Here is a 23,277-nt window from a genome sequence, read left to right as displayed (position 1 = left end):
CGGAATAGACACGATACGTGTATGAAGAGGATTAACCGATACGGGTGTGCCCCAGTGGAGTTGAAATTCCAAAACAGTAGGGGATAAGGGAGAATTCTAAAATAGCTGGAGCTACAAGTGTAGATAACACATAATAGTTCCTTTGCGGCAGGGGGGTAGCTCGGCAGCAGTGATACAGAACTCTTTGGTAAAGGTGAATGATTTTTAGATACATTCATCCTAAGGGGAAGTTCAAGCCATTCATGGGGTACAAGCAATATACATGCATTAAATCAATAATTTAATCAATGTCAAAACATATATTGGATTAATACATTACATTAGACCATTGGGGTCCAATCCTTCAATACCGAGAATGTCTATTAACCAGTTCCCGACCTCCTCATGTACATTTACGTCGGCAGAATGGCACGGACAGGCACATCCACGTACCTGTACGTCCTCTGCTAGACGTGGGTGGGGGGTCCGATCGGGACCCCCCCGGTACATGCGGAGGTCGGGTCCGCTCGGGGAGCGATCCGGGACGACGGCGCGGCGCGATCGCTCCCCGGAGCTGAAGAACGGGGAGAGCCGTGTGTAAACACGGCTTCCCCGTGCTTCACTGTGGCGGCGCATCGATCGAGTGATCCCTTTTATAGGGAAGACTCGATCGATGGTGTCAGTCCTACAGCCACACCCCCCTACACTAGTAAACACATACACAGTGATCCCTAAATGTTACAGCGCCCCCTGTGTTTAACTCCCAAACTGCAACTGTCATTTTCACAATAAAGAATGCAATTTAAATGCATTTTTTGCTGTGAAAATGACAATGGTCCCAAAAATGTGTCAAAATTGTCCAAAGTGTCCGCCATAATGTCGCAGTCACGAAAAAAATCGCTGATCGCCGCCATTACTAGTAAAAAAAATAAAAAATAAAAAAATGCAAAAAAACTATCCCCTATTTTGTAAACGCTATAAATTTTGCGCAAACCAACCGATAAACGATTATTGCGATTTTTTTACCAAAAATAGGTAGAAGAATACGTATCGGCCTAAACTGAGGAAAAAAAATGTATATATGTTTTTGGTGGATATTTATTACAGCAAAAAGTAAAAAATATTGCATTTTTTTTTAAATTGTCGCTCTATTTTTGTTTATAGCGCAAAAAATAAAAACCGCAGAGGTGATCAAATACCACCAAAAGAAAGCTCTATTTGTGGGGAAAAAAAGAACGCCAATTTTGTTTGGGAGCCACGTCGCACGACCGCGCAATTGTCTGTTAAAGCGACGCAGTCCCGAACTGTAAAAACCCCTTGGGTCTTTAGCCAGCATATTGGTCCAGGGCTTAAGTGGTTAAACAATCAATCATGAAGACAATATCAAAATTGGGATCACCAAGCAGACTAGGATATGATAAATGTTATGTAAAAAAGTTTACCAGTTAGAGGCCTCTAACTGATTATAAACAATCATCGTGTAAAACAACCCATTCAGTTTAAAACAGAAATGAAAGGCAAAAAATTTTTGTATGGGTATGAAAAAATACATTTTTTTCCCCTTTTTTTAATTGATCACATTCCCTTTGTTCTCAGCTGGAGTGAGGAGAAGCAGCAGCACATAAAGCTTTCCAGTGAATGGCTGTGTTGGGACAAGTCTGATAAAGTCTGATCAATGGAGGGGAGTACACCGGGTTCCCAGCATAGCTAGAAAACTGATCACGGTGGGTTCGCCTGCTTAGCATGGTCAGTTTTTATTAGGAAAGCAGAGGGACTGGCTGGAACGCAGGGATTTCACACAAAAAGAACAGGGTGCTTTCTCATACAAGTACATGGTACAGCACGCACATATCAAGAATATGAAGTGTTGGGGTAACAAAAAGCTTTAAGCCACGTACACACAGCTTGAATACCAGGTAGTATTGGTCGCTTCAATAGAAACCGGTTGATATTCGGCCGAATGTCCAGCTTATGTGAAAGGGACATGACTGAAAAAGGTAAAAAAAACAAAAGAACTCAGGAGGAGATCATGTACTAACAATCCGATCTCCTCCTTTTTCCCGTTTCCTTTGAATCAAAAAAATCTGACAGCCCAGGTCGTGACCCCTGTACTAACAATCTGATGTTAGTACAGTGATCTCCCCTGCTTTGCTATTGTGTTCCCAACAAGAACACTCCGGTCAGCGCCCTCAATCATTGGCTGAGAGAACCGATCAGGACCTGGTTGGTAGACCTTTTTAAGTCATCACCCTTTGAAAGAAGCCAGCCAAACAACCGACTCCTGTCGGACTGGCTACCATAAACATGAGCTGCATGTTTGTTCAGCTGCTATTAAACTGGCCCACATTCGGCCCGTGTGATAGTTCTTTAGAGTCCCTCTGCACAGAGCTGATAGGAACGAGAAAGGGCATGTTGCGAGTGAGATACTACAAAGGATTATCTCTAAAAGGCAGCTTTAAAAGAGCCAAGAAGACCAGATTAAGGTCCCAAAGAGACACAGGAGAAAGTACCAGGAAAGAGAAATGAGAGACACTCTAAACAGAGGCTCAAACTAGGGAGGCAAAGTGTCTCTCAAACAGAATGACAAAGGCCAAGATTTGTTCTTTGATGGTAATCATAGCCAGGTGCTGATCCAGACCAGACTGGAGGAAGGACAGAATAACTTCTAAAGGTGAAAGTTCCTCACAACAAGAAAAACATGATTTACCAGGGGTGATGGTATTCTTTGACGGAAGTAAATTTCCTAGCCTTCAAATGTGTAGGGGTGACACAGTTTGATATGCCCATATCTCCGAACCATGGCTTTAACTGTCATGCCATTAAAGCCAGCAACAAGAACACTGGCTATCTCAACAGAAGATCCAGAAGGGCCCTCGAAGAGTCTGCCAGGAGTCCGAGTATGTCTGAGTACCACATCCTTCAGCATGCTGAGAAATATTGGAATGCCCTCCATCTCAATCCTGCATAGCAGAGGAGCGAGAACCTTGAGGATCAGAAAGGCATAGATCAAGTTGTAATGATCCCACAGAGTCACCAGAGCATCCACTGTGAAAGCCTGAGTGTCCCTGGACCTAGTGGCAAACCTGCCTGGATTGTTGCTGACTTTGGATGCCAACAGTCCAGCTTCCCAACCAAAAGGCCTAAAACATCTCAAGAGGGAATGCCTATTCCCCTGTATTCAGACACTGATAAACTAAGGAAGTCTGTCTGCCATTTTTCTATACTGGAATGTAAAAAACAGGGCCAGAATGTGAGATTTGTGAAGCCCACATTGCTTTGAGTAGCGTGATTTCTGGTGCCTCCTTGATGAGCGATGTAAGCCATGGTCATGGCACTGCCTGACTGGGTTGTCAAATGGTGTCCTTGCAGAAATAGGAGTCCAGCATTAATCTCCAAAATGTGAGGTAAAGGAAGCCTGCCTTCGGCAACCAAGCCCCCTGCACCAACAGGGCATTTAAGACTGCTCCCCAGCCTGAAAGACTGACAGCTATCATTAAAACCTTTCACATTATTGGAGGAAACACCAGCATTAGGTTAGAAATCCACAGTGTTAGGGAGAAACTGGCCCTTGGGTGTAAGACGCATGAGGCGGTCCAAGGCCTGAGTCTGTTCGTCCCACATTACCAGACTGTTGTGTGGAAACAGTCTGGAGTAAAGCAAGGCATACAGCACAGCCTTAAAAGGTGGCAACCATTAGACCCAAAACTTTCATACAGGGACAAAGTGGGGATTTGAGAACATGAGATTGGTAAAATACTCTTTCCACGAGGCAGGAAGATCTTGAACAGAGGTGTGTCTAAATTTATGCCAAGGTAATGCTATCTATTAAAGGTTGTAAACCCTTACAGACCACTTTAACGTACACGTAAGCCTAGATTAAGGCTTACCTGTGGGTGCAAGGAATATCTCCTAAACCTACATGGTTTAGGAGATATTTACAGAAATTACAGGCACCGGTGACTACGGCGCATGTGCGTAGACAACGGGGCAGGCTCACTGAACATGCCGTTTCTAACATCGATCGTGCAGTGACTGGCGGCTCCTGTGCGCATGCACAATAGCTAAGTCAGTCACAGTGCCGGAGCCGCGATACCCGGAAGTCACTACAGGAAAGATGGCGGCGACGGAGTAGGGGAACGAGGACCGCTTTGGGGGCTTTCGATCTCAGGTAAGTAATTCATAATGAGCTAGTATGCTATGCATACTAGCTCATTATGCCTTTGCCTTGCAGGGTGTATTTTTTTATGGGTAATGGTCCATTGAGAGTAGAGCTTCTGGACAACAGCAAACACATATGCTCATGGTAATAAAGTGAAGGGGGATTGGGGGGGGGGGGGTTTTGAAGTGAGAAACCTGAAAATGACACTCTGAAGGCCAACAGTCCTTGCCCCACTCTGACAAGTGAGTGAACATAATCACTGGGCAGAAGCCTTGAAACCAGTCGTTGCTGGTGTGGAGAGCCATGTCTTGTTCTAAAAGAACACTCTTGTCCTAGGCCTCGTACAGACGAGAGGATTTCCGCTGGAAACGGTCCGCCGGACCGTTTCCAGCAGATAAATCCTGTGGCGGATTTTGATCTGATGGCTGTACACACCATCAGATCAAAATCCCAGCGGAATACATCCGCGGTGACGTGGCCGCGCTGTCGCCGCGACGATGAAGCGGCGACGTGCGCGACCCTGGAAGGTAAATACTTCCACGCATGCGTCGAATCAATACCACGCATGCGAGGGATGGGATCGGATGGACTTATCCAGTGAGTCTGTACAGACGTCGGCTGGATTTTTATCCACCTGAAAATGTCCGCTAGGCCGTACACACGACCGGATCTATCTGCTGGAACTGATCCGCGGATCAATCCCAGCGGATCGATCCGGTCGTGTGTACGGGGCCCCAGAGTCCTACCATCTGAGCTGAGAGTCTTCTCTTTCTGGGAGAGAAGAGTACTCTTATGCCGCGTACAGACGGTCGTTTTTTGCGATGGAAAAAAAACGACGTTTTATGTGATGTAAAAAACGATGTTTTTGAAACTTCATTTTCAAAAACGACGTAGCATACAGACCATCGTTTTTTGAAAAATCTCTAGCAATGTGCGCTGACGTCCATCACGTACGACGGGACTATAAAGGGTCATTTCCATGCGGAAGACGGCCTCTTTTGCTGATATCGTGTTGCTGCGTGTTAGTAAAAGTTTGGTGAGAGACGATTCGCGCTTTTCAGTGTTTGTGCTTTAAATTTCGTTTTCTGTCGTACAGTTTGTGTATTTGTAGTCGGATCTGTGATACAGTGCTTGTATTTAGGACGTATTTGTTTTGCAAGTGTGTTCTTGTGTGCACGTTGCTGTTTTGCAGGTCGTTCTTCAGAGGCCTTTCTGTACTTCAGGGCGTAATTTGGAGTCCGATCTGATTTGACGACCGTTTTCTAGCCATGTTGCGGGTACGTTCTCGTCGCCGAGATCGTGCTGTGCATGTTGTTATGATGTGTGCTGCATCCCGGCTCTGGTCCTTGAGGAGGGCGAGAAGGACTTTGTGGGCCAAGAACTGGTTTCTTTGCAGGGACCAGTTCTCTCATATGCCTCTGCTGCGGGAGATCCAAGAAAATAACCCTGATGATTTCAGGAATTTTCTTCGGATGTCTGACCCCGTATTCCAGCAGCTTTTGGCTTCGGTGTCGCCATATATCACCAGGCAGGACACCAATATGCGGGAAGCCATAACTGCTGAGCAGCAGCTAGTTGCTACGTTGCGATACCTTGCAACAGGGAGAAGTCTTCAGGACTTGAAGTTCTCTACGGGCATCTCCCCCCAGTCTCTGGGCGTCATAATCCCGGAGACGTGTTCTGCCATAATCCAGGTTTTGCAAGAGGACTATATTAAGGTAAGTTCTGTCCTTTAAATGCATAAACTATGTTCATTTTTTTTTTTTAAACAGTCCCTAATTAACCTTTTTATAATAATATGCTGGTAATGTTACCTTTGTCTCCATGCATGCTGTCTTTTTTTTTTTTTTTGGTCCTACATGCATCTTTTATATAGCCCACATGTCCATTTTGTGTTATTTTGTTAGTGGCAAACCCACCTAGCTTAGTCCCTATATCCCCCTTGATTTTTCCCCTCCATTGTAGTGCACGACCAAACCAACCCCCCCCCTCCCATGTTAGTTTTGTAACTGTCTAATTTTATTAATTTGATGTTAAACCAGCAATTTTTGTAGGTCACAAACTCATCTTGGGGGGGGGGCCCCATCACACTTTTAGGTTAATTTTTCTGACCATGAGAGGGTGTGATTAATCCCTTAATATTGTTGTTTTTACAATAATACCTGAACTAATTTTTTTACTTTTAGGATCCAATAATCTTTGGTGATATTCTGTTAGTAATGTACTATCTTACAATTTTTTATGTTTTTTTTACAGTTCCCCACAACACCACAGGAATGGCAGACTGTGGCAGCGGACTTCTCTCAGCGATGGAATTTTCCAAACTGTGGAGGAGCTATTGATGGCAAGCACGTCCGCATCGTGCCACCACCCCACTCTGGATCCCATTATTTCAACTACAAAGGGTTCCACAGTGTCGTACTGATGGCGGTGGTGTCTGCCAATTATGACTTTCTTTATGTTGATGTGGGGAAAAATGGGCGGATGTCAGACGGCGGGGTCTTTGCCGAGACCGAGTTTGCCCAACGGCTTCAGGCGGAGGACCTTGCATTGCCACGTGCGGAGGATAATGAAGAGGGGCTGCCCTTCGTTTTTATTGGTGATGAGGCGTTTGCCTTGGGTCCCCACCTCATGAGGCCATTTCCCCAACGTGCCCTCACCCCTGAGAGGAGGGTCTTTAATTATAGGCTGGCCAGAGCCAGAAGAGTGGTTGAAAATGCGTTTGGCATCATGGTCAGTCGATTTCGCTTGTTTTTAACCGCCATAAACATGGTAGAATATAAGTGGAACAATATTATTTTATGTTGTTGTATATTACATAACTTTCTACGAAGACATTCTTCAAATTATTTGACATTATTGCCTGATGAGGCAGTTGATGTCCCAGAGGCGGCCCATGAGGCAGGCCATCCAGGCTTGGCCCCCCGAAACGCACGTGCAGTGCGCCAGGCATATGTTGACTATTTTATGGGTAGGGGGGCCATTCCAATGCCTGATCTTGGGTGAATGAACCTAATAAATATTTTATGCAAGAAACATTGTAATTTTTTTTTGTATTCTTTTGAATGTTTGTGTATTTTCTTTGTCTCCTAGGTTATCATAGTTGCATGTGTTTTGGATGGACTAAATATCCTTCCTTGTTATATGTTCCCAGCATAAATTTAACATTTTTAGGTTTAATGTCAGCATTGATCGAAAATAACAAGCCACAAATATTTTGATCTGCATTATTTTTATTTTCCAACTTTTGTGAACCAAATTTTTCCTTCTCACATATCTACATGTATTTTTTGGTTGGTCGAACAAGTAAAATCACATTTTTTTTTTATTTTTATTTAGATTAAATAATCATATAAAATCACATATATTTTCTTTTCTTTTTTTATATATTCAAGAATCATATAAAATCACATTTTTTTTTTTAATATTCAAGAATCGTATAAAATCACATTTTTTTTTTTTTTTTATATTCCAGAATCAGGTCAAATCACATTTTTTTGTTTTTTTGTTTTTTTTATATTCCAGAATCAGGTCAAATCACATTTTTTTGTTTTTTTGTTTTTTTTTTTATATTCCAGAATCAGGTCAAATCACATTTTTTTTTTTTTTTTTTTTTTTTTATATTCCAGAATCAGGTCAAATCACATTTTTTTTTTTTTTTTTTTATATTCCAGAATCAGGTCAAATCACATTTTTTGGGGGGTTATTAAGCTCGTTTTCAGGACAAAAATTTTTAAAAAATAAAAATGGTTCAAGAATATCCCAAAACAAAAAAAATATTCACACCCTACCCAAAACATCCAGTAGATTTTTCAACTGGACCTCAACACTTTTTGCAGTGTTTAAAGGGATCCGACGTCATTGAAAGCGACGTATTTGTTTTGCAAGTGTGTTCTTGTGTGCACGTTGCTGTTTTGCAGGTCGTTCTTCAGAGGCCTTTCTGTACTTCAGGGCGTAATTTGGAGTCCGATCTGATTTGACGACCGTTTTCTAGCCATGTTGCGGGTACGTTCTCGTCGCCGAGATCGTGCTGTGCATGTTGTTATGATGTGTGCTGCATCCCGGCTCTGGTCCTTGAGGAGGGCGAGAAGGACTTTGTGGGCCAAGAACTGGTTTCTTTGCAGGGACCAGTTCTCTCATATGCCTCTGCTGCGGGAGATCCAAGAAAATAACCCTGATGATTTCAGGAATTTTCTTCGGATGTCTGACCCCGTATTCCAGCAGCTTTTGGCTTCGGTGTCGCCATATATCACCAGGCAGGACACCAATATGCGGGAAGCCATAACTGCTGAGCAGCAGCTAGTTGCTACGTTGCGATACCTTGCAACAGGGAGAAGTCTTCAGGACTTGAAGTTCTCTACGGGCATCTCCCCCCAGTCTCTGGGCGTCATAATCCCGGAGACGTGTTCTGCCATAATCCAGGTTTTGCAAGAGGACTATATTAAGGTAAGTTCTGTCCTTTAAATGCATAAACTATGTTCATTTTTTTTTTTTAAACAGTCCCTAATTAACCTTTTTATAATAATATGCTGGTAATGTTACCTTTGTCTCCATGCATGCTGTCTTTTTTTTTTTTTTTTGGTCCTACATGCATCTTTTATATAGCCCACATGTCCATTTTGTGTTATTTTGTTAGTGGCAAACCCACCTAGCTTAGTCCCTATATCCCCCTTGATTTTTCCCCTCCATTGTAGTGCACGACCAAACCAACCCCCCCCTCCCATGTTAGTTTTGTAACTGTCTAATTTTATTAATTTGATGTTAAACCAGCAATTTTTGTAGGTCACAAACTCATCTTGGGGGGGGGGCCCCATCACACTTTTAGGTTAATTTTTCTGACCATGAGAGGGTGTGATTAATCCCTTAATATTGTTGTTTTTACAATAATACCTGAACTAATTTTTTTACTTTTAGGATCCAATAATCTTTGGTGATATTCTGTTAGTAATGTACTATCTTACAATTTTTTATGTTTTTTTTACAGTTCCCCACAACACCACAGGAATGGCAGACTGTGGCAGCGGACTTCTCTCAGCGATGGAATTTTCCAAACTGTGGAGGAGCTATTGATGGCAAGCACGTCCGCATCGTGCCACCACCCCACTCTGGATCCCATTATTTCAACTACAAAGGGTTCCACAGTGTCGTACTGATGGCGGTGGTGTCTGCCAATTATGACTTTCTTTATGTTGATGTGGGGAAAAATGGGCGGATGTCAGACGGCGGGGTCTTTGCCGAGACCGAGTTTGCCCAACGGCTTCAGGCGGAGGACCTTGCATTGCCACGTGCGGAGGATAATGAAGAGGGGCTGCCCTTCGTTTTTATTGGTGATGAGGCGTTTGCCTTGGGTCCCCACCTCATGAGGCCATTTCCCCAACGTGCCCTCACCCCTGAGAGGAGGGTCTTTAATTATAGGCTGGCCAGAGCCAGAAGAGTGGTTGAAAATGCGTTTGGCATCATGGTCAGTCGATTTCGCTTGTTTTTAACCGCCATAAACATGGTAGAATATAAGTGGAACAATATTATTTTATGTTGTTGTATATTACATAACTTTCTACGAAGACATTCTTCAAATTATTTGACATTATTGCCTGATGAGGCAGTTGATGTCCCAGAGGCGGCCCATGAGGCAGGCCATCCAGGCTTGGCCCCCCGAAACGCACGTGCAGTGCGCCAGGCATATGTTGACTATTTTATGGGTAGGGGGGCCATTCCAATGCCTGATCTTGGGTGAATGAACCTAATAAATATTTTATGCAAGAAACATTGTAATTTTTTTTTGTATTCTTTTGAATGTTTGTGTATTTTCTTTGTCTCCTAGGTTATCATAGTTGCATGTGTTTTGGATGGACTAAATATCCTTCCTTGTTATATGTTCCCAGCATAAATTTAACATTTTTAGGTTTAATGTCAGCATTGATCGAAAATAACAAGCCACAAATATTTTGATCTGCATTATTTTTATTTTCCAACTTTTGTGAACCAAATTTTTCCTTCTCACATATCTACATGTATTTTTTGGTTGGTCGAACAAGTAAAATCACATTTTTTTTTTATTTTTATTTAGATTAAATAATCATATAAAATCACATATATTTTCTTTTCTTTTTTTATATATTCAAGAATCATATAAAATCACATTTTTTTTTTTAATATTCAAGAATCGTATAAAATCACATTTTTTTTTTTTTTTATATTCCAGAATCAGGTCAAATCACATTTTTTTGTTTTTTTGTTTTTTTATATTCCAGAATCAGGTCAAATCACATTTTTTTGTTTTTTTGTTTTTTTTTTTATATTCCAGAATCAGGTCAAATCACATTTTTTTTTTTTTTTTTTTTTTTTATATTCCAGAATCAGGTCAAATCACATTTTTTTTTTTTTTTTTTTTATATTCCAGAATCAGGTCAAATCACATTTTTTGGGGGGTTATTAAGCTCGTTTTCAGGACAAAAATTTTTAAAAAATAAAAATGGTTCAAGAATATCCCAAAACAAAAAAAATATTCACACCCTACCCAAAACATCCAGTAGATTTTTCAACTGGACCTCAACACTTTTTGCATTTTTAAGTATTTTCCGGGCTGCTATCTGTAGGTCTTCATTCTTTTCCCGGCAGGACCAAATTTCTGCAATGAAGGAGCTGGGCAGTGTCCCTGTCAATTGAAGAGCCAGCACGAGTTGCTCCTGAAATGTGCAAGCAAACCATGTATTACAAATATGTTTCTCCTACATCTACATTACCTGTGTATCTTTCGTATATGATACTTTACCAGATGTGGTGGCAGCTTCCCCTTCATCAAGATCCCTCGGGGGTGTGGCTTGCGAACTTGCGACCTGCCTTGATGCTTCCTTTCGCCCTACGAGATTGAAGAAAGGGAAAACAGAATGGTAAAATTTTAGAGGGATGAAACTTAAAATCACAATTTTAAACCAAATAAATCCCTATGTGTATAATCCTCTGCTGAGTACACTGTCCTTTTTGTGCATATTTTAGATATAAATTATTAAGATCTAATTAGGTAAACATCTACATACATGTTTACAAATTGATGTCACATTAAACCCCAAAAATTTGTGTAAAATTGAATATTTGGGAACACAGGAACTGGTCATATGAGTCGTCGTTCGTTATAACATAAATCAGACAAATATGTTTTTATTTGTGGCTGATACAGTGATTGCACTACAATTTGTCCATGTGAACTAGGCATGTTGCAATTTATCGGGAATATCGTCGTTTAATATTAGTTAAATTAACAAATGAACGACAACTCATACGACAAATTATTGTGCCCACACAAATACATTTCAACCTGAAGGGAAAAGCACATGGCACAAAGAACAAACACCTAAAATTAGGGCACATAAAATGAACTTACTTTTTGCTCTAATCAATCTTTTTATTGCCTGAAGTTGCTCTGGCTCTCTTTTTTTCAGGTCTGACCACCTCTTTCTTATTTGTTCTTTGGACCTGCGTTCTCCAAATTTCTGCCGGAGCCTTCTAATCACTTTATCTGTAATGTCCGCCTTCACCTTATTGGGGTGCAGGTAAGGCCCGTGCTTCCCATCATAGTCCTCATTAGTGAAGATGGTGACCACCTCGACCATCTCCTGGAATGCCATGTTTTTGGCCTTGTACCTCCGCCTGGATCTTCCTGTTGCCTGGGCCTGGCCTACCTCATGTCTTGAGCCTGACATATTTCGCTGCATGTCTTCAACCACCATAAATCACACCCACAAAAAAAGATCGAGAAAGGGGCGTGTAAAGGACGAGACGGAACGTCAGGGGCGGGGTATCGTGCGTTGCGCCACACGTGCGCAGTGTTTAAAGGGATCCGACGTCATTGAAAGCGACGTACACAGTCTGTGGAAGAAGGCGGAAGTAAACGATCGGGAAATACGACGGTACGTAACTATATTTTTGACATTTCTATTAGTGAAGAGTGGATCAGTTTGTGGCCTAGAACATATGGTGTAAAACAGGGAAATGCAATTATCGGACCTCCAGCTGGTGCGGAACAACAAGTACCATGATGCATAGCGAGACTCTGACAGCCACAAGCATGACACCCAGAGGCAGAGGCATGATGGGACTTGTAGTTTTGCAACAGCTGGAGGTCCACTAATTGCAGATCCCTGGGGTAAAAGCTTGTTGTAGTAGTAGTGGCTTTACTGACACTAGGTTTTTTTTTTAAATTTTTACATACAGAAATAATGGACCCCTTTAAGGACCCAGAATTCTTCTCGGACTTTATCCAACGCTGGAAAGAACTTCCTGTGCTCTGGCAAACAAAAAAACAAAATCAATAAAAACAAAAATGCCAGGAAGCAAGCACTGAAGACCCTGCTTGCATTTGTTAGCCCAAGGCTCCCACACGCAACAACTGACACTGTCAAAAACAAAATAAATGCGATTAGGGGCACCTACAGGACCCAATCGTCACTAGTCCTGGCCTCTATGAGATCTGGAGCTGCAGCTGACAGCATCTACCAACCCAACCTGTGGTACTATGGTCAGATGCAGTTCATTGATGACCAGCTCGAAACCCGGGCATCCGTGTCTACCCTTCCCCCAAGGAATCGGTCCAGTCTTCCCGGCAGCCAAGAGCAGGCTACATCTGATGAAGATCAAGACTTCATGGAGGACACAGATTGTGACCCATCGAGCCAGGTATTGCATTTTAATACTAATTAATGAAATGCAAAGTATAATAATGCTTAGAAATGTAGGTTACAAGTGGTGTAAAATTTAGCTGAGTTGGCAAAACATTGGTAAAATATCAATAGCCAATACGGGCAAAACAGAATGGGGACAAGATACATAAATGCAGAGGTCATAATGATTGTGGGTAATTTTATGTTACGCCATTAGGGGGGTAAACGCTAGACACCTGGAAGGGGTCACAGATATCTAACAAAGTTTGGGTTAATTAACATTTTGACAAACCAAAAATTAGAAAACAGACATTCCTAGTTTTGAGAAAGGCACCCTACTTAGCAGGTTCAGTCAGCATCAAACCCCCCCCTACACAACTCCAGGGGGCAAATATCTGAGGCTGGGTAAGGGGCCACATAATTAGGGATGGCGGGCCTCATTTAAATATATTTCTGCATTCACTTTGCATATGTCATGATCTGTAAAATGTGTGTGATTAATGAAGACAAAAAATAAAATAAGATCCTTTTTTTTTAGCCACAGACAGAGCAAAGCCAGGAGGAGGCAGGCCCCACAGGGAGCCAGGGTGAGGCAGAGGCCACTCGGAGCCAGGAGGTGGCAGGCCCCAGTGGGATACAGGAGTCCCGCAGGCGGGATTGCATCTCCCAGATCCCTCCTTTTCGCGCTCCAGGAAAAAGAACAAGGAGCGTGTCCTGGCTATGGAGGAGTGAGGACGTGTGTGTCTGCTGCTCCGTTCCACCGCCGCACAATATCACAGCTACGAGTGTGGGACCTCTGCCGAACAACTCCTAGGATGTCTCACAAGAACCGGGCATCCTCGCAGTCCCCCCGGGTGGACCGCACAAAGCAGGGACAGCTGGATTCCTTCCCCACGGAGCCAAATAGGAGCGGCCGCGAGACCTCCAAGATGGCGCCGGCCGGGAAATCACAGCATGCAGCGCAGGCTTCACAGGCTGCCACGTCTCGGTCCCAGCTACAGGCATGCTCCCCTGTGCCTTCCCCGTCGCTGGTGAGTGACCAGACGGCCCCGATTTCCCCGAGCTCGCCCTCCTCACTACTAGGCCTGTCAGAGGGGCCTGACCCTCTGGAGGACGCGGACATCAGATGCCATATTTGGGCCCTCCCTACCAAAGCAGACTTGGAGCGCTTTGCGGATCGGGTCGAGAGGGCCCTGAAGGAAGACGTGGCCCAGCTCAAGGCTGACACTACCCACCTAGGTAACAGGGTGGAAACCCTGGAACAAAAGCTGGAGGACGTGCTTCCAGTCATCTCCCAGCTACAAGAGACATGCTCCGCTCAGAGTCACCAGATAGAGGCCCTGTTGTGCCATTTAGATGACATGGAGAACCGCAGTCGCAGGGCGAATATCCGGATACGGGGCCTGCCTGAGGCGACAAGTGCCAGAGACATTGTTCCTACCTTGGAGGATATATTTAAGGACATCTTGGGCCTGCCTGCCACTGCTGTGGTGGAGATTGACCGCGCGCACAGGGCTCTCAAACCCCCGTCCCAAGACGTGAACAACCCGCGCGATGTCATCTGCAAACTCCATAAATATACGCTTAAGGACCGTATCATGCAAAAAATGCGGGGTAAATCCCACTATGATTTTGACGGTGCGCACTTGTCCTTTTACCAAGACATTTCCAGGCGCACTCTCATGCAGCGGCGGTTGCTGCGGCCTCTCCTGGTAGCCTTACAAGAAGCAGGCCTGTCATACCGATGGGGTTTCCCCTTTTATCTGCAGGCCACTAAGGAGGGCAGAACTGTGACCCTTTGCACGAAAGATGATCTACCGCACTTCTTATCTTCCCTCGACCTGGACCCGGTGGATTTCCCGGACTGGAGGACCTCATCGGCTCTTCCCGCTATCTCCCTCCCACCCTCGGGTCCTTGGCAGACGGCCAAGCGCAGGAACCGCAGAAGAGGACGTGGACAGCGCATCTCTGAATCCTCACAGGGCCCTGCTTCGCTCGGAGACTGATGAACTTTTGTGCATAGGCTCGCTATACAGCTTCTTCCTCTCCTTCTTTTTTTTTTTTTTTTTTTTTTTTACATCTCCGGCTGGAGATGCTGGAAGATTCCTGACATTGGCATGCTGACGCCCGCCTACCACAGACCTGGCGTTGCTTGCGCCCTTTGTATCTGCTTCACTAGTGATTTATGGCTCCCTGTCCCTCTCTCCCTCACCACCCCACGTCTGACGCGGTGGACGGTGGCGGATGCCCCCCCTCTCCCTCTTTTCATGTTGGCCACGTTCCCCCAGTAGGCCACCCTCTCATTTTGGGTACTGATCCCCATTGGGATCTTGGACTGGGGTCCGAGCCCCCCTTCCGTAAGGACTGGGGTCCCGGACAGGGTCCATAGTGATTCCGTTAGACTGTTTGGCCTAGGCCATTTTGTCATGTTTCCTATGTCTTTAAGTTTTTTTGATGCTTGTTTTTTTATCTCCCTCCTATCTCTTTTCTATGCCCCCTTTTTTCTTCTTCTCCCTCCTCCTTCCCTCGTCTTTCCCCCCTCTCTCCTTTTCCTAGGTGCGTTTTACTGCTCTGCCTTCCACACCGGGCGCCTCGCAATGATCAGCAACTCCATTCTCTCCGACTCTACCTATGGCCACCCTGCAGGTAAGCTCCTATAATGTTCGAGGCCTATGCTCTCCTCACAAACGTAGCAAGCTTTGGGGGGAGTTGAAGCGGCTGAAGGCACAGGTGGTGTTCCTACAGGAGACCCACTTCACGCCACGGTCGCTACCCAGGCTCCCTAAACATCTTTTTAGCCAGTGGTTTCTTAGCACGTCTCCGACCCCTAAGTCCAGAGGTAAAGCTATTGCCATACACCGGTCGTGCCCCTTTCAGCCCACTGATACCCTGATTGACCCTTTGGGTCGCTATGTGTTCCTGAAGGGCTCCCTAGCGGGACATGTATACACATTAGTAGAGAAAAGAGGGGGTGGCTATGCAATCGCATAGATGGGACTTTGAGTGAAGCACATGTCTGCGCTTCCATCCCTGGTACGAATGTAGAACAAGGGAATTGGGACTTTGAATGAGGTTCAAGACAGAGTGGGAATGCATGGAAGGAAAACAAGTTTATTGACATGCAAAACAAGGTGTGATATACTCTCAGGTTCGCAGGGGCTGAGCATGTAGACATAACAATAAAGGACAATAGAGATACATATTAATGTCAACCCGGAAATTCATGACATATGGGTTTGCATATGAACCATGGACACAGGGACATACAATGCCATCAATGATTAATACAATATAGTATGAAAAACAAAAAACACAGCTTCCCATGAGTGAGGGAGATGGATACACCAATTTCCTTAGATGACACAGTGCGATTAAAAGACATAAGGTAAAAGTTGTAGATGGTAGTGGCTGGTAGCTCAGATATGGAGTGGGGTAGCATCCTTGAATGGCCCGACGCGTTTCGTGCTGAATGCACTCATCAGGGGCTGATGCTTCCAAATCTGGAGGATTAGATAGTGTATTAATCTACAGTGACTTGAGCATAAAAAGGGGAACATTATAAGTGGTCCTAGTTTTACGTACCTAAAGAATGGTGTTGATCAAGGGAGAGAGCATAATGCTGAGCCGTTGCCACGGCGGGGGTGTCAGTCCCGGAAGCTGGGGTGACTGCGCCAGGAGCAGCCGGGATGCAGGGCTGGAAAATTTCAGGTGGACAAATGGCCACAAACAGGGGTATGGAGCCAAACAGGTGGTCATCGGAGGGAAACTGCCAGGGATCTATATATAAATATATATGGAGATAGGGTGAGACAGCATATACCAGACTGTAAGTCTGGTAGTGACAAGCCAAACTAGCAAAAAGGTTTTTACCTGGGTGTGGAACAACCCGTTTAGGAGTCCCTCAGTGGTGTGGCATAATCCCATGGATGATAAGACAGGCTGTGAACGCAGCCTATAAATACCCCATGGTCCCAGCGTGCGGCTGATCAGAGGCGCACACCAACGTCACGCTAGCCGGATCTAGGCTGGGAGGGCCTAATGACGGGGCGGGAGGAGTCCGCACCCGAAATAGGTGATCCCCATCAGCTGTGGCCGGCAAGATGGAATCCCCGCGATCGGCGTCCTGACGTCAGGATGACGTCAGACGCGGACCAGGTGAGCGTGACGTTGATGCGCTGTTTACGCCGCCCAGTGCCATTCAAGGATGCTACCCCACTCCATATCTGAGCTACCAGCCACTACCATCTACAACTTTTACCTTATGTCTTTTAATCGCACTGTGTCATCTAAGGAAATTGGTGTATCCATCTCCCTCACTCATGGGAAGCTGTGTTTTTTGTTTTTCATACTATATTGTATTAATCATTGATGGCATTGTATGTCCCTGTGTCCATGGTTCATATGCAAACCCATATGTCATGAAGTTCCGGGTTGACATTAATATGTATCTCTATTGTCCTTTATTGTTATGTCTACATGCTCAGCCCCTGCGAACCTGAGAGTATATCACACCTTGTTTTGCATGTCAATAAACTTGTTTTCCTTCCATGCATTCCCACTCTGTCTTGAACCTCATTCAAAGTCCCAATTCCCTTGTTCTACACATGTATACACATTAGCGTCCATCTACGCCCCTAACACAAATCAGTTGGGTTTCCTCGATTCTACACTGGAACGATTGGGTGAATTTAGAGAGGGCTACCTGATCTTGGGGGGAGACTTCAATGTCAGCCCTGACCCCTTGCTGGACACATCCCACGCTAGACCAACGCATTCTCATGCGTTCCTTAAGCATTTCCGCAAATCCCTTCAGTCCCCCCTGCTGACAGATAGCTGGCGCTTGTTACACCCCACTGACCGTGACTTTACCTACTACTCCAAGGTACACGACGTTTATACCCGCATAGACCACCTATATGTGGATCGGAACACCCTGGAACTCCTGCAATCTGCCTCTATAGGCTCGATCACCATCTCAGATCACGCGCCGGTCTCTGTCGTCTTTGCTCTTCCCTCGGGATCGCGACGCTCCTGGACATGGCGGCTCAATGATAACTTACTAGACGATACGGGGGTGGTGGGTGAAGTCTCGGATACCTTGTCCCATTACTTCTCTGAAAACTCTACCGGTGATGTAAGTGAGGGCACGTTGTGGGAGGCCCATAAGGCTGTGGTTAGAGGGCCATTGATCTCTCAGGGGTCCCGGTTGAAACGGGAACGCATGGCGGACTTTCACAGGGTGTACACTGCCCTCCAGAAGGCTGAACTCCACCATAAGGCGACGGGGGGACCAGAGGCACTGAGTACCTTGACTGAGCTGCGGGAACTGCTCCTGCGTCTTTTGGATAGACAGGCGCATAAACGATTCCGCTATATGTCCCATAAGTTCTATGAACATGGGAATAAATGCGGGCGCATGCTAGCACGAGCGCTACTAGCTCGGACTGCGCAGATGCATGTCCATAAGCTGTATTCCCCTTCGGGAGAGCCGACGGTGCTGTCCTCTAAAATTGCTGCGGGCTTTCGGGACTACTACGCCACTTTATACGACTTGAACTCTGGACTCCCCCCCTCGGCGAGGGACACCAAGCGTCAGGCGATTCGGGACTACTTGACCTCGTCGGGTCTCCCTTCACTCACGGACGATCAGTCCTCAACTTTAGAACAACCAATTACCCTGTCTGAGCTTAGATTGACAATTAAATCTTTACCCAATGGGAAGAGCCCGGGCCCGGATGGGTTCACTAAGGCCTACTATGCGACATTTCTCTCCCACTTAGAGGCACCCTTGTTGAGTTACTTCAACTCTATAGCAGAGGGCAAAACAATTCCCCCGGAGGCATTATTAGCTCACATCACGGTAATTCCGAAAGAGGGCAAGGACCCCGCCGCTCCACAGAGTTACCGCCCTATTTCCCTCCTCAACCTGGACGTGAAGATACTAGCAAAAATATTGGCTAATAGGCTCAAACATCTGTTGCCCGGACTTGTGCACCTTGATCAGACGGGCTTTATTCCAGGCAGGGAAGCCAGGGACAATTCCCTGAGAGCGATTTAGCTTATTCACTGGGCTCGCTCCCGCACAGACCCCCAGCCCTACCTTATCTTATCAACCGATGCCGAAAAGGCATTTGACCGGGTTGATTGGTCATACCTGCAGGAGGTGCTTAGCCATTTAGGCCTGGGACCCCGCATGTATGCTTCCGTCTTAGCCCTTTACTCTGATCCATGTGCACAAGTGAAGGTGAACGGTACCCTTTCTTCCCGCTTCCCCATCAGGAACGGCACGAGACAGGGCTGCCCTCTCTCACCCCTCCTTTTTGCTCTGGTGCTAGAGCCTTTGCTCCGCACTGTTAGGGCAAATGGTGATATTAAGGGTCTGCAGGTCGGGAATGCGGAGCATAAGCTTTCGGCTTATGCTGATGATGTCCTTTTCCACCTAGAGAGAGCCCTGATCTCGTTGCCGAATCTGTTGAAGGAACTTAAACACTTCGGAACCCTATCCAACTTTAAAATAAATTATGGGAAATCTGAGATCCTCCCCATTAACTTGTCACCGGACCTAGCGAAGAGACTTAAAGACGCCTTCCCATTTTCATGGGCCAAGACATCCCTGCGCTACCTAGGTGTACAGCTCACAGATAGATATGACGCCCTATACAATGCTAACTCCCCCCCCTGCTAGCCGCAATTAAGGCGGACCTTTCCCAGTGGACTCGCACTGCCTTCACCTGGCTGGGCCGGGTGAACGTAGTGAAAATGAACGTTTTGCCCCGCATCCTTTTTTATTTTCAGATGCTTCCGATTCGATTGCCCAGGCTATTCTTTGACCGTCTCTCTAGCATGCTAACTGAGTTCGTCTGGAATGCACGTAAGCCCCGAATAGCTCTTAAGATGCTGAAACGCTCTAAGACGGAGGGTGGACTGGGATTCCCTGACGTTAGGCGATATTACAGAGCGGTGGCTCTTCAGAGGATACTCAACTGGCGTTTCCATACTCACTCGAAGCTCTGGGTGTCTCTGGAGAAATGTCTTGCGGGACGGAACCTATCATACGCACCATGGATACAGCGGGAACATAGGGGACTCTCAGAGATGACTTCCCCATTGACGAAGCACGTGCTTGCGATCTGGGACAGAATGAATGTTGCGCTTAAATTGTCTCCCCCTGTGTCACCGCTGGCCCCATTGGGTGGCTTCCTTTGGTTCCCTCCGGGAGAGCAAATGGCCTTTTTTGAATCATGGCTAGATGATGGAAACGCCAGTTGCGGGAAACTTATAAAGGATGGTAAACTCCTAGCTTATGAGGCCCTCCCTACGGGACGACACGGCCCACGGATGAATTTCTGGCGCTATAGGCAGCTGCACCACTTTTTTGAGAAACAGGGCCATAGGATCAGGGACCCCTCCTCTCTTACCCCGTTTGAAAGTCTTTTTGCTAGTGAAGATCCTACCCCCCACTTGGTATCGGAGCTGTACCGCCTGCTGGGGTCCGCTGCCCCTCTGCCTACACCTGGTTATATACGGAGATGGGAGAGGGATCTGGATCAGGCCCTGACGGAAACGCAACTGACCCATCTCTACCGCCTCACTCATAATTCCTCTGTAGACTCTAAAACCCAAGAGACAAATTTTAAAATATTGTCTCGCTGGTACCGTGTGCCGGCGGACATGGCGTGCATTTACCCTACTGAATCCGGGTTGTGCTGGCGCAGGTGTGGGCACAGGGGTACGCTCCTCCATGTTTGGTGGGATTGCCCCTTGATTGTACCCTTCTGGGCGGACGTTAAAGATCAGATACTGATGATCACGGGGATTGATATCCCCCTCTCTCCGGTGCACTTCCTTCTCCATGTCCCGACAGTCCCTCTAAGTCAGTATAAGAAAAGTGTTATACCACATTTACTTAACGCAGCCAGGCGGCTGCTTCCAACTTACTGGAAGCAGTCCAAAGTTCCTGGTCGTGAGGACTGGACGCGGGTGGTGAGTGCCATCGGAGAGGCTGAGAGGTGGGTGGCGACCTGTCGCGACCGTCGCGAACAGCATACGGCCATTTGGGCGCCGTGGACGGACTACGTCTCGGACCCTAACTTAGTTCCCAGTAGCCTAGATGTCGCCCTGCTGGAACTTGCGGAGCCCTCCCTTAAGACCCGCAGGCTGCAGGCTCTCGCTGGTGGAGAGGCTGAACCCCTTGGTAGTTAGCCGAGGAGGTGGTCGGTCGATGATGGAACTTTGGACTGGAGTGATGCGCCCGGTGTGGAGGTGGACGTGCCCTTCGCTAGCTTTTGAGGTATGCACTGCTCTTCTCTCCCCCCTTTCTTATCCCCCCTTCTTTTTTTCCTTTTTTTTTTTTTTTTTCTCTACCCCTTCTCATCTTCCCCCCTTCTTCTTTCCGAATTCCTAGAGCGGGCCCAGCGCGTGCGCTGCGAATACATCATCTTCAAGGCCATAAGCATGGCCTCACTGGGCAACCTAAATGAGAATATTGATCTTGGGCTGATTCCCACTCCTGTGCTTTCTGCTCTTCCTGCTCCTGCTCCTTCTCCTGCTCCTGATCCTTCTCCTGCTCCTGATCCTTCTCCTCCTCTTCCTGAGCCTGCTCTGGTTCCTGCCACAAACTTGGCTCATGAAACCCAGCCCCCGAGGAGGCAGACTGCAGGGAAGGCTGCAGGGAAGGCTGCAGGGAAGCCTGCAGGGAAGACTCAACCAAAGAGGAAGAAGTGAGGAGATGGTGCCCCTAATCCCAAAACATTGGCATTGCCAGCCTTGATTATTTGCTTGCTGGACCCTTGCCTTGAAAAATCCAAGCAGGGTCTCCTTTACTTTATTCCTGGCTTCTTTTTTTTTTTTTTATATATATATTTTTGTTTGCCAGATGTGTTTAAGTTTATTTTATTGATTTTATACATGAATAAATGTATTTGTTGGTTTGGCAAAAAATTTAACATGTGTATTTTTTTAACATATATAGAGATCATTAGTGAGGAGGCAAACACATTTAAAAAAAAACAAAAAACAAACATTAACAAGGGACAACAACCTCCTTGTGGGTAATTTGCCAAAAAATATATTATGTTGTTGTGGTGACTTCACACACTCCAAAATAACCAACATTAAAAATGGTATTCATTTGCTCAAATACATTAAACAACCCAAAAAAAAAAAAAGGGGACATGGAGATGTGCATAAACTAAAAACAAAAATAAAAAAATAAAAATAATTAAAAAGCAAAAAAGGTTGTCAGAACTATGTAACAAGATGAGCCACAACAAACTAGGATTTTAGTGTTTAAATGCATTGTGTCAAATGCTGCGCAGTCTTTTCTTCATTACTATTAAAACGAACGAATGTGCTGAAGCCATTCTGAACAGTAGTTTTACCACATCAAGCGCTCCCGTATTGCTTCTGAGCAGGCGCGGGTTTAAAACGTCGTTTTCAACGTCGTTTTGCCCACACACTATCATTTTAATTTACACATAAAACGACACAAAAAATTCGAGCATGTTCAAATTTTTTTTTGTCGTTTTTCTCAAGACATAAAACGACGTTTTCCCCACACACGGTCATTTGAAATGACGTTTTACAAAACGTCGTTTTTTTCCATCGCAAAAAACGACCGTCTGTACGCGGCATTACACCCTGCAATCTTCTTGATGTGCTAACCCAAGCACGTATCAAACATTCCCCTTCAAAAGGGTAACTGCTAAAGACACTTTTTGCACAGATCTGCTGTCAAGATGTAAATCATACATTCACTTCCACTTTGTATTTCATTTATTTCTAGCCTACTCCTAATAATCTGAATGCTCAGACGCACTAGGCAAAAGAAGGGGGATTTTGCACAGGTGCAATAGCACTAGCCACTGGTGCATGAATACATGAAAAGGCACAAAGTTTAATAGAAACCCAACGCTCCCACCTGCAATCACAGCAAGGATGTTCACTGGTCCCCCGTACACCTGTGGAAAATGGAGAAAAAAAATGTACCCTGGGAATGAATGTTTAAAGTTATTTCATCCTGTACTCACCGCTAAAGCTTCTGCAGGCAGGATTCACAGGGGGATCACCCCATACAGGCTTTAAGCTCCACAAAAGGAGAAACTCCTAAAGGGGTTTTCAGAGACAGGGCTCTGTTGCTAGCATACCACAGCTCTAGATCTGTAAAGCATAATGCAGCTAACTAAATGTCAGCAACATTACTGGCTGGCTTCCCCTGCTCTTGCAAAAAAAGCTACAGTAAGAGCACTGACAGCTATGGTGCAGCAGGAATCTTTTAAATGAGAATCATCTTGGTAGAAGAGAGATCAGAGTAGAAAACCTCCATAGGAAGAAGGTAAGCTTCTTTCATCATAGATCAGCTTGGTCTATTAACCAAGCTAGCAAATAATTGGGGCTAGGTGGGACAGTGAGGGGTTATTAGGGGAATGTTCCTGCAGCCTTCTTTTTTTTGCCAGTTTCTAATTATCTGACGCTGTATATAAT

The 23,277-nt window shown here is 45.5% G+C and overlaps 1 protein-coding gene and 1 long non-coding RNA gene across 6 annotated transcripts in view; both read right to left on the bottom strand.

Moving 5' to 3' along the window:
* PLEKHA6 (pleckstrin homology domain containing A6) overlaps positions 1–23,277 on the bottom strand; it is a 1,721,986-nt gene that overhangs the window by 1,071,871 nt on the left and 626,838 nt on the right. The window lies entirely within an intron of this gene.
* On the bottom strand, positions 10,644–11,965 carry LOC120928444. Its single transcript, XR_005747191.1, has 2 exons — positions 10,911–11,965; positions 10,644–10,824 (listed from the first exon to the last, which is right to left on the bottom strand). It is a non-coding gene; the product is annotated as an uncharacterized LOC120928444 (long non-coding RNA).

Source organism: Rana temporaria, chromosome 2 (assembly GCF_905171775.1).
Source record: "Rana temporaria chromosome 2, aRanTem1.1, whole genome shotgun sequence".
Classification (NCBI taxonomy): domain Eukaryota; kingdom Metazoa; phylum Chordata; class Amphibia; order Anura; family Ranidae; genus Rana; species Rana temporaria.
Note: the sequence above shows the minus strand (reverse complement) of the source record. Positions and strands in the feature narration are given on the sequence as shown.